We start from the raw sequence: 12,981 nt of genomic DNA on the forward strand, positions 1-12,981 counted from the left end.
GAAATAGTTCGACAATGAATTTACGTGAGTCCTGTCCTTCTTTGCCCTCGGGAATTTGCATTAGCCTCAGATTATTACGTCGAGAGCGATTTTCAAAATCGGCCATTTTCCAGAGTAGATCCTCTTTATTGGTATTCCAATTTTCTGTGACAGTTTTTTGTTTTACCAATTCGTCTTCAATATTAGACACTCTTGTCTCAACCTCCGTAAATCTTTCCCCAAAATCAGAGTGTAACTTCGCCAGTCTGCGAATAGAGCTCTGCAGCTTTCGACAAGAATTCTGGATTTTTTGACAGTCTCTCTCTGTTTTATCCATATGACTTAGAATAGTCTGGTAAATGGTCGCTAAAGTGACATTATCATTTGATTCTTCTTGGCGAGCACCTATATCTCTTTCCATTATCAGGGAGTCTCCATTGCCTCTCAGTGTGTTAGGGCTGTCTTCAACATATTCCTCTAGTTCATCTTCGTCTTCTATTTCGCTCTCACCTTCCTCTAACCGCAGTTGTTTTGAGTACTGAGCGGCTAGATCCTCACATGAAGATGCAGAATTTTCTGACACTGAGTAAAAATCCAGCGACTCTGCGTCATTAATTAATTTTGTATCTGCATTTGTCTTTATCAGATTAAGCCCTTCCGGAGAGTCTGTAATGATCACCCCGTCTTGAACAGCGATAGCGCAATCTCCCATCGGAGTAGTAGCTACATCTATATTTGGTAGTAGAACAGCTGCTGGTGTGATAACAATTTGAGGCACTTCAGTAACTGACTGCTCAATTTGCAGCTTTTCTCCTTCCCCTGTTGCAGCTGGTATATTAAGTTCTTTATTTACACTGTTAACTGCTTGTAAAGCTGCTGGGGGACTACATAAAGCTTCCTTCCGTTTTTTCTGTTCTACAGCCTTAAACAAAGTAGAAATTGTTTGTTTAGCTACATTTGTTGCGTTGGTTACATTTGTTTCATTAGAGTTCTCTGAACCGTTTGTACTCACGGTTGTGTTGGTCTCTAATTCTCGTTTTTTTCGTGGTCCTTTGGGAGCCATGCTGATTCTCCTCGCAGCTCCTTTCCTTTCCCTTCCCCGTCTCCTGGAGCGCAGCACTGCAAAGTTGCAAGAAGCTCGGAACGTAAGTGACTCGGCGTTCAGAACCCGGCGTTCAGAGCACGGCTGATTCAAAGTTCTCCCAGCTTCTGTGAGAAACACGCCCTCAGCACTCCCGCGGAGTCAGCACCTGTGTTGCCGTCAATCTCCGAAAACTCGGAGTTTCCTCCTTATTGTTGTGTCACCCCTCGACTGTCCCGGGAGACCTCAGCAGTTAAGCAACCAATTCAATAATGTAAGCGAAGTCCCGCCACCGCATCACCACCGTGGCGTCTCCCAGCTCCATGCATCGGACCCGCGACCGGAGTCCGTCACCCAGCAGCCGAACAATCTCAACAGTCCCGGCTGCCTCGGGGTCAGTGAGTCAGCGTCAGGAACGGGTACGGGGAAATACCGCTCACGCCTTGTTGTAGCTTTCCATCCGATAACCGGGTCTTAAACTGGATACTCGATTAGTGGGGAAGAAGCCTGTGAGCAGAAGGAGAGTAGAGCTCACACGTCCGACGCAGCTCGGCGTTCGGGCGCCATCTTGCCTCCTGGGCGGGACTTTTGACTGCCACACGATTTAAAACACCTGCGAGCTGCTTTTCCTCACAAGCCATCCCCAAGAAGAAAGGCGGAAGGAGCCTGAAACGCGTTGGGACTTTTGGCAGAAACTATCACTGTACCTACCCCCTGTGGTGACATGCTGCCTTTCTGAAATAAAGAATTCGCGTTGTGAGAGGGCCTCCAAGCTTTTGGCGTCTTCTTTATGGAATAATTTGCGGCCCGCCACGGTCGCGGAGAGCCCCTCCCTGCGGAAGAGCAGGTCAAGCGCCGTCCCGAGTACGGGGCTGCAATAAGCATCGCGCTTTCGGCAAGGTGAACACTGGCATAACCACGGCATGGCAGGATGCAGCGAACCCACTGTGGAAAAACGAACACTTAGGAAAACAATAGCGGCTGGCCCTACTATAGGTTTAAATATGGCCTAAGATTACATCAACCATAGTGCATTGCCTGCACACGCCCACTGGGCGGGACTTTTGACTGCCACACGATTTAAAACACCTGCAAGCTGCTTTTCCTCACAAGCCATCCCCAAGAAGAAAGGCGGAAGGAGCCTGAACGGCGTCGGGACTTTTGGCAGAAACTATCAATGTACCTACCCTCCTGTGGTGACATGCTGCCTTGCTGAAATAAAGAATTCGCGTTGTGAGAGGGCCTCCAAGCTTTTGGCGTCTTCTTTATGGAACGATTTGCGGCCCGCCACGGTCGCGGAGAGCCCCTCCCTGCGGAAGAGCAGGTCAAGCGCCGTCACGAGTACGGGGCTGCAATGAGCATCGCGATTTCGGCAAGGTGAACACTGGCATAACCTCGGCATGACAGGATGCAGCGAACCCACTGTGGAAAAAACGAACACTTAGGAAAACAATAGCGGCTGGCCCTAACACTTAGGAAAACAATAGCGGCTGGCCCTACTATAGGTTTAAATATGGCATAAGACTACATCAACCATAGTGCATTGCCTGCACATGCCCACTGGACGGGACTTTTGACTGCCACATGATTTAAAACACCTGCAAGCTGCTTTTCCTCACAAGCCATCCCCAAGAAGAAAGGCGGAAGGAGCCTGAAACGCGTCGGGACTTTTGGCAGAAACTATCACTGTACCTACCCTCCTGTGGTGACATGCTGCCTTGCTGAAATAAAGAATTTGCGTTGTGGGAGGGCCTCCAAGCTTTTGGCGTCTTCTTTATGGAATATATATATATATATATATATATATATATATATATATATATATATATATATATATGTATATATATATATATATATATATATGTATAGAGAGAGAGAGAGAGGCAATACCACAAACACCTCTTTTAACTACAAACAACATTCCTCCACGTCCAAAGAAAGCCTGCACTTGTAATTTCCAATTTAGTACAGGCTGCACACGCGAATAAAAACAGGTCTATTTTTTATTTTGCACATGCTGCATGTAATAAATTGGATACTCCTTAAGGATTTGAGTGCAGGCTTGATATATATTCCCTGAAAAAGCCAAAGGTTACTGGGATGTTATAGTTAAGAAATTTATTTTAAAAAACTTAATAATTCACTGAAAAAAACACAGGTTATGGGGTGTTATAGTTAGGCTCAGATTTCACTCGTACAAAACCAGAGAAAATCAGCAGTTAGAGTTAGCTGGGCTAACTATAACTCGCACTCTCACAATGTACTGCTTATGACCTCACATAGATATTACATCACTTATGGCATGGTCAGTGAAATCACTGATCACAACTGAAATGACATCACCGATGACATCACTGATGACATCATCCAGTGACTGTGAGTTCTTTAAACACGTTAATGCGTGTTAAATATATGTACCAAGGTGTATTGATGAATCAGTGGGTGCATGAGTGCCTGGATGGATGTTTCAGTGGGTGAGTGACTGACTTTATATGTGAGTGAATAGGTGTCTGAGTGAATGTCTGTATCAGTCAGTGAGTTGGTATCTAGGTGGCTATATGGGTTGGTGAGTGGGTACATGTGTGGCTGTATGGGCGATTGATTGGTTGTCTGAGCACCTGCATGGGTGTCTCAGTGTCTGTGTGGGTGGGTGAGGGGGTGTGTGACTGCCTGCATGGATGAGTGAGTTGATGAGACGGTGGCTGTATGAGTCAGTAGCTGTGTGTGTGAGGGCCTGGATGGGAGACTCAGTGTGTGTATGGCTATGTTGGTAAGTGAGTTCATGTGTCAGTGGTATATGGGTGAGTAACTGCATATATGAAAGGCAGTATATGTGAGTGTTGGAGTACATGAGTGACAGTATGGTGAGAAGAGATTATGAGAGTGGCTGTATGGGTGAGTGTGTGCTTGAGACAATGACTGTATACTTGAGTGAGTATGTGTTAGTATCTGTATCAATAAGTGAGTTTGCGTGTGTATAACTATATTGGTGAGTAAGTGGTTGTATGATTTACTCTATGGGAGACTGAGTAGGTGTATGAATAGCTCTATGAGTGACTGACAGTGTGTGAGTGGCTGTATGGGGATATGAGGGGATATGTCAGTGGCTATATTAGTGAGTGAGTAGGTGTATGAGTGGCTGTATAGGTGAGTGAGTGATATGTGTGTAGACCTATGATTCAGTGAGTGGGTGTGGAAGCACTGGTATGGGTGTGTCAATGGGTTTGAGAATGGTAAAGTGGAAGTTGGAATGGGTGTATGAAAGGTTATATGGGGTGTGAGTGGGTGCATCAGAGATTCTGTGGATGATGTCATCAGTGATGTCATTTGAGATGAAAAATGTGAGGTCATAAGCAGTGTATTGTGGGGGAGTGTGTTATGTTATCTCAACTACTATAACTGCTGACATTTTGTACAAGTGAAATCTGAGACTAACTATAATGTCCCTGCAACCTTTGCTTTTTTTCAATGAATTTCTAAGATTTTTAAAATCTATTTCCTAACTATAACATGTCTGTAACTTTTGTTTTTTTAGTGAATTTCTGACGTTTTTTAAATACTAATTCCTAACAATAACATCACTGTAACCTTTGGGTTTTTTCAGCGAATTTCTAAGGTTTTTTAAATTCAATTTCTTAATTGTAACATCCATTTTATTGTGAGCTTCTAAGATTTTCATATTTTCTTTCTACAATAAGATATTGTACATTATATACTTATTACATAACACTCATTTTTCTAGTTGGTAAGCGGTTATCAAGTACATTAATAACTGTTTTAAAAAATATATTTTTGAGTCAGCACAATATTATTGCATTTACTGTAGAGAATCTGTGATCAGCAACTGTATTTCACATACTGAAAAATAGACTTAAAGACATTTTTTTAAATAAGTTTAGATATTGAGTAAGGTATTGTTTTAACTTTCTTTTTGTGATCAATTTTGGAGAAAACCACCTTTAGAAATGTTTTTTATATTCACGGTGACGCGGGACTATGCGATAATGTCACTAGTGGCAAAGAGCGCATGTTTTGTACAAACTGTTAAACATATACATAGACACATTCTACAGTATGTTTAACAGTAGAGCTTTATTAGTGTACTGTTTAAACTTATATTTTTTGTAGTGAGTTTCCAGAAAAATCGTCTTCAAGGCCTATTTTCTGTTTTCACTGTGACGCCGGGCATCGTGATGCTTTGGTAGTCTCGAAGAGTGTGTGTTTTGTACAAAGTGCAAAAAATATATGTAGAAACATTCTACAGTATGTTTAACAGTAGCTTTATCAGTGTACTTTTAAAATTTATATTTTTGGATTGAGCTTCCAGAAAAATTGTCTTTAAAGCCGATTTTCTGCTTTCGCGGTGAAGCTGGGCATTGTGTTGAAGTCAGTGGTTAAGAAGAGTATGTGTTATTTATAAAGTGTAAAACACATATATGGACACATTCTACAGTATACTTTACAGTAGAGGTGTATTTGTGTATTGTTTAAAGTTAACCTGTTGTAGTAATTTAGCTTAAAACTAATGTTGAAACCTATTTTTGCAAATTTTGCGGTGATGCTGGTCATTGCGACCATATTCATTATCGCTACGATTGCGTGTTTTTGAAAAGTGTAAAAATATATATACACATAGTTTAGAGTAAGTGTGATGTAGGTGCTTTATAAACCAGAACTTTAAAGTTATACTTTTATATTTATGTTATTCAAACCTAGTTTATATTACATTTCTGGTGTTTTTGATTATGTATGTAGTCATGAAGATCAGGTGACCTGAAAGAAAGTGATATGATTGGATAAAACAGTTTTCAACTATATTAATAGGAAGTCCCCACCCATATTTTTTTTCTGCAATGCAATCATTCTAAGCAGTAGTGTGTGCAGTGGAAAAGTCATTGTGGAGTTTGGTCCCTTTTTTATTTTTCAACAGAAAATGGCAGAAGGAGGTTTCAGAGGAGAACCAGCTCCAAAAGGAGGCAGAACAGGATATTGAAGAGGTGGAAAGAGAAGGAGAACAAGATGAAGAGCCCCAACTGAAGAAGAGCAGTATCGCTTGGGAGTTTTTCAGTATCCCATTCAGGGAGTCTAAGACTGTTGAAAAATGTGTAAAATGTTCCCTTTGCAACAAGACATTGTCTAGAGGCTCCAACAAAAAGCACTCATGTGGTACTACGTCTACGTGCTACCATCTTAAAACTTACCACAAAAATGATTTAAAAAGAGCTAGGAAAGCCGGAGAAGCTGAGGCCCCATCAACATCTTGTAGTGCTCCATCTGTTCAAGGAGAAAAAGTGCCAGATGAAGTAGAAACCCATCATGTGGAGTTGGTCCCAGAATTTAGAAGGATGGCTATGTATTGCATGGACTTTTCAACTATAGTTACTGCTGGAGAGCAGTCATTTCCAGCATTGAAAAATGCAGCAAATGAGCACAGATGTTAATTTTGCTATGCAATCCTTCTTTTGCGCAGCTTGTTTCTGCTGCTTGTTTTAGTTTTTTATACTGTGTTTACCGTTTATTTGGAAAGAAAACAGCAAACAATGGTATAAAATCTAAAAAAAAGAAAAAAGAAATGGTTCTTTTCAGAACTGCTTTTCATGGTTAAAAAAGATACGCTGAATGAATTTATGACTGGGTGATTGAATGAGTACATGTGTAGTGCCTGGATGATTAGATCAGTGTATGTGTTGTGCCTGGATGATTGGATCAGTGCATGGAAAGTTTATATGTGGTTGGACAAGTGCATGTGTAGTGCCTGGGTGATTGAATGAGTACATGGGTAGTGAATTCATGATTAGATGAGTGTATGTGTAGTGCCTGGGTGATTGAATAAGTGTGAAGCCTGGGTGAATAGATGAGTGGTAGTGAAGTGCCTAGGTGATTACATAACTTCATGGGTAGTGCCTGAGTGAATAGATGAGTGCATGCATAGTGTCTAGAAGATTGTATGATTTTAAGTGCAGTGCTTCATCTATTGAATGAGTTCAAGAGCAGTGCCTGGATGAGTTGATAAGTGCAAGTCTAGTGCCTCTGTGAATGTATAAGTGTAAGTGCATTGACTGGCTGATTGCATGACTTTATGGGCAATTACTGACTGATTGTATGAGTGCAAGTACACTGCCTGAGTGATTGCATGAGTGCAAGTGCAGTGCCTGGATGATTGGATGAGTGCAAAGCAGTGCCTGGATGATAGATGACTACAAGTGTAGTGCCTGGATACACTTGGATGAGTGTATGTGTAGTGCCTGGATAATTGAATGAGTGCATGATTAGTGCCTGAGTGATTGGATGAGTACATGGTCCTGCCTGGGTGATCACATGAGTATATGAGTAGTACCTCGGTGATTGGATAAATGTATGGGTAGTGGCTGGGTGATTAGATGAGTGCAAGTGTGGTGCCTGAGTGAATGGATAAGTGAATGGGTACTATGCAAGTGAGTGTATGCGTGCAAGTACAGTGCCTGGATGATTGCGAGTACCGAGCCTGGATCATTGGATGAGTGCAAGTGTAGTGCCTGGGTGAATGAATACGTGGATGGGTACTGTGCAAGTGAGTGTATGAGTGCAAATGTAGTACATGGGTGAGTGGATGAGTGAAAATGCAGTGCCTGGTGAATGAATGAGTGCAAGTGTAGTGTCTGGGTGATTGCATGACAGCATGGGTAGTGCAAACATGATTGGATGAGTGCATGTGTAGTGCGTGGGTATATGGATGAGTGCAAGTGTAATGCCTGGGTGAATGAATGAGTGCACGTGCAGTACCTGGGTGATTTCATGACTGCATGGGTAGCACCTGAGTGAATGGATCACTCCATGGGAGACATCTGGGTGATTGGATGACTGCAAGTGTACTACATGGGTAAATACATGAGTGCAAGGGCAGTGTGTAGATGAATGAAAGTATAGTGCCTAGGTGATTCCATGACTGCATGGGTAGTGTCTGAGTGAAGGGAGGACTCAATGGCTATCACCTGTGTGACTGGATGAGTGCCTCACTAGTGTCTGGGAAATTGGATGAGTGTAAATGCAGTGCCTGGGTGATTGCACGACCGCATGGGTAGTGCCTTAGTAAATGGAGGAGTGCAAGAGCAGTGCCTGGATAAGTGCATTAGTACAAGTGCACTGCCTCGATGATTGGATGAGTACAAGTGCAGTGTAGTGCCTAGGTCTATGGATGAGTGCAAGTGTAGTACGTGGGTGGTTGTATGAGTGCAAGTGTAATGCCTGGATGAATAGATGAGTACAAGTGCAGTGTCTAGGTGATTGCATGACTGCCTGGGTGATGTCTAAGTGATTGTATGAGTGCAAGCACAGTGCCTAGATAAGTGCATTAGTGTAAGTGCCCTACCTGGATGATTGGATGAGTGCAAGTTCAATGTCTGGGTGAATGGATAAGTACAAGTGTTGTGTTTAGTTGAACAGATAAGTGCAAGTTTGATGTCTGGGTGAATAGATGAGTGGAGGTGAAGTGCCTAGGTGATTGCATAGCTTCATGGGTAGGGTCTGAGTGACTGGATAAGTGCATGCATAGTGCTTAGGTGATTGTATGACTTCAAGTGCAGTTCTTCAATTATTGAATGATTTTAAGAGCAGTGCCTGGGTGAGTTGATAAGTGCAAGTCTAGTGCCTCAGTGAATTTCTAAGTGCAAGTACATTGACTGGGTTATTGCATGACTGTATGGGCAATGACTGACTGGTTGTATGAGTGCAAGTACACTGCCTGAGTGATTGCATGAGTACAAGTGGAGTGCCTGGATGATTAGATGAGTGTAATGCAGTGCTTGGATGAATGGATGACTGCAAGTGCAATGCCTGGGTGATTGCATGACAGCATGGGTAGTGCATGCATGCTTGGATGAGTGTATGTGTAGTGCCCTGGTGATTGAATGAGTGCATGATTAGTGCCTGGTTGATTGGATGAGTGCATGGTCCTGCCTGCATGATCAAATGAGTGCATGAGTAGTGCCTAGGTGATTGGATGAATGTATGGGTAGTGGCTCAGTGAATGCATGACTGCATGGGTAATGCTGATGGATTGTATGAGTGCAAGTGTAGTGCCTGGATTATTGCATGTGTGCAAGTGCAGTGCCCAGATCATTGGATGAGTACAAGTGCAGAGCCTGGGTAATTGAATGAGTGCAAGTGCAATGACTGGGTGAATGAACAAGTTCAGGTGCAGTGCCTGGGTGATTGCATGACTGCATGGGCAGTGTCTGAGTGAATGAATGAGTGCATGGGTAGTGCCAGGGTGATTGAATGAGTGTAAGTGCAGTGCCTGGATGATTGGATGAGTGAAAGTATAGTGCCTGCGTAAATGGGTATGTGGAAATGTAGTTCCTGGGTGAATGGATGAGTGCAAGTGCACTGCCTGGGTGCATAAAAGATGTGCGAGTGCAGTGCCTGGAAAATAGCATGACTGTATGGGTAGTATCTGAGTGAATGGATGAGTGGATTGGTAGTGCCTGTGTGATTGTATGAGTACAATTGCAGTGCCTGTATGTTTGGATGACTGCAAGTGCTGTGCCTGAGTGAATGGATAACTGCAAGTGTAATGCAAGTGGAGAAGTGTGGCTCAGGGATTAGAGGCAGCAGACCTGGAAGCTGAGATCGGTCCTGGACCAGGGTTCAATTCCCCGCCTCGGCGGGGTCTTGGGCTAAAAATTCCACGGACTCGATAATTCGCGCCCCGGTGCCTCCTCGACTCACGGGTTCACACTCTGCGACTCTGGGCAATAGCTTGCTTAATCTCCACAACGGCCCCTCGCGGCGGGATGCCTGACTTTCACCTTGTGGATACCCTGCTATTTCACAGGGGAATACCAGGAAGGGTTCCCTAAGCAAGCGCCGGGAAACCCACTGCGGGTAGCTGTGCGCTATATAAGCTCAACTACATTTACATTTACATTTACATTTACATGCCTGGGTGAATGAATGTGTGCAAGTGCAGTGCCTGGGTGATTGCTTGACTGCCTGATCACTCCATGGCTAGCATCTCTCTGACTAGACGGCTGCAAGTGTACTACCTGGGTGAATAGATGAGTGCAAGGGCATTGTGTATATGCATGAAAGTGTAGTGGCTCGGTGATTCCATGACTGCATGGGTAGTGTATGAGTGAAGGGAGAACTCCATGGGTATCGCCTGTGTGACTGGATGAGCACCTCACTAACGTCTTAAGAAATTTCATGAGTGCAAGTGCAGTGCCTGGGTGAATGCATAACTGCATGAGTAGTGCCTGAATAAATGGATGAGTGCAAGAGCAGTACCTGGATAAGTGCATTAGTATAAGTGCACTGTCTGGATGAGTGTTAAGTGCAAGTGCAATGCCTGGGTGAATGGATGAGTGCAAGTGCAGTGTCTAGATGATTGCATTAGTGCCTGGTTAATGTCTGAGTGATTGTATGAGTGCAAGCGCAGTGCCTGGATAAGTGCATTAGTGCAAGTGTGCTGCCTCGGTGATTGGATGAGTCCAAGTGCAATGTCTGGGTGAATGGAATAGTGCAAGTGTAGTGTTTGATTGAAATAATAAGTGCAAGTGTGATACCTGGGTGAATAGATGAGTGGAAGTGAAGTGCCTAGGTGATTGCATAACTGCATGGGTAGTGCCTGAGTGAATGGATGAGTGTATGTGTAGTGCCTAGGTGATTGTATGACTGCAAGTGCAGTGCTTCAATTATTGAGTGAGTATAAGAGCCGTGCCTAAGTGAGTTGATAAGTGCAATTCTAGTGCCTGGGTGTATTTATAAGTGTAAGTGCATTGCCTGGGTGATTGCATGACTGTATGTGCAATGCCTGAGTGCAAGTACACTGCTGTATGATTACCTGAGTGTGAGTGGAGTGCCTAATGAGTCCAAGTTCACTGCCTGGGTGAGTGGATAAGTACAAGTGCCGTGTCTGGGTGAATGGATGAGTGCTAGAATAGTGCCTGGGTGAATGGATGAATACAAGTTGATAGGGAAATACTGGCACCCTCCCAGGAGCAAATGAATGAAACTCACCAGACATAGCAGGTTTGCTCAGAAACAGAGCGAAATGCATCATTGCTAATTAGCAAGGAAGAAGTCAGGTCTCCTGCCTTAGGGACTCTAAGACTGCTTCTTCCCAGAGTGACTGGTTTCTGGGTGTTGTATACATTTAGTAATGCCATGTCAGCGGAACTAGAATAAGGCACCAAGCCAAATATGGCTAACAGGGAAGGGCAAGATCTGCACCACGCCAATTATAAACAGCTAGATATGGGCAGACCAGAAAGGCTGGCTCGGCACTGTGTAAGCAACTTGCATAACCAGATAAAGAATAACCAGACAAATAACTATCATGAAGTCAGGACAAGCAAAGTGACCTCTCAGGGGGTTCAGATTAGCTATTGGAGCTTGTCCAGTCAAGGTCAGATAGGAAGCCCTCTGGAGCTCCAGGCCTCAAGTTAGAGTGCTATATTTAAGCATGATATCTTTGAAGTGCATACACATGAATTTATATGCCATATATATATTTTTCAACACGCGTGCAGTACCTGGATCACTGGATGAGTGCAAATGAAGTGCCTGGATGAATAAATAGATGCAAGTGTAGTGCATGGGTAAATAGATGAGTGCAAGTGTAGTATCTGGGTGATTGCATGACTGCATGGGTAATGACTGACTGATTTATGAGTGCAAGTGCATTTCCTGGATAATTGGATGAGTAGAAGTGCATGCCTGGAAGATTGATTATGTGCAATTGGAGTGCCTGGGTGAATGGATAAGTGCAAATGTAGTGCCTGGGTGATTGGATGAGTGCAAGTGCAGTGCTTGGGTGATTAGATGAGGGCATGTGCAATTACTGGGTAAATGGATGAGTGCAAGTGCAGTGCAGGGTGATTGCATGACAGCCTGGGTAATGCCTGAGTGATTGGATGAGTTCAAGTGCACTGCTCTGGTGATTACATGAGTACAAGTGCACTACCTAGGTGAACAGATGAGTGCAAATGCAGTACCTGGGTGATTCATGACTGCATGGGTAGTGCCTGAATGAATGGAGGAGTGCATGAGTAGTGCCTGGGTGATTGTATGAGTGCAAGTGCAGTGCCTGGATGATTTGATGAGTGCAATTGCAGTGCTTGGGTAGATGGATGAGTGCAAGTGCAGTGCCTGGATGAATGAAGGAGTGCAAGTGTAGTGCCTAGGTGATTCCATAACTGGATCAGTAGTGCTTGAGTGAAGGAATGACTCCATGGGTACTGGCTGGGTGATTGGATGAATGCCTGAGTAGTGGCTGTGAGAATGGATGAATGCAAGCACAGTACCTGAGTGGTTGGATGACTGCCTCGGTAGTAAATGAGGGATTGGATGAGTGGAACTGTAGTGGCTGGGAGGTGCGATGAGTATATGAGTAGTGACATTATGAATACATCACTAGATTAGTGATTTGATACACGTAATATATATCGATATCCAACCACTGGGAAAAATATAGACAGAGAAAAATGTATTAGGGTTTCATTTTGAACATTAGGCAACCAAAACAACACAAAATATTTTTTCCCCAAAACTTTAATACAACATAGAAAAATGTTTTACTGTTTACAGCTTCTATACTTCTTCACTTTTAATAGTGGTCTGTATGAAGCATTATCATAAAACAGTGGGAAAAAACAAACAAGGGATTGTAAAAAGAAAAACATGTGCAGAGTAGATCATTACAAATATGTCATACAGTGCATCCCACTCACTACACATTTGTTGATACTGGCTTGCTGACAGTTTACTACCTTAATGAAAGCAACTATATGTTAAAAAAGCTTCTGATATTTTTATATCTGGTACAAAATGTCTAACAATTATGAAGCAGTCTTCATTTTTGGATATCCTTTTGTAAACATCATCCCCATTATCTAAAATGTTCTTGGTCCATGTACGAAAAACATAACACACATTACTACGTA

This window comes from Lissotriton helveticus, chromosome 3_1 (assembly GCF_964261635.1).
Source record: "Lissotriton helveticus chromosome 3_1, aLisHel1.1, whole genome shotgun sequence".
Classification (NCBI taxonomy): Eukaryota; Metazoa; Chordata; class Amphibia; order Caudata; family Salamandridae; genus Lissotriton; species Lissotriton helveticus.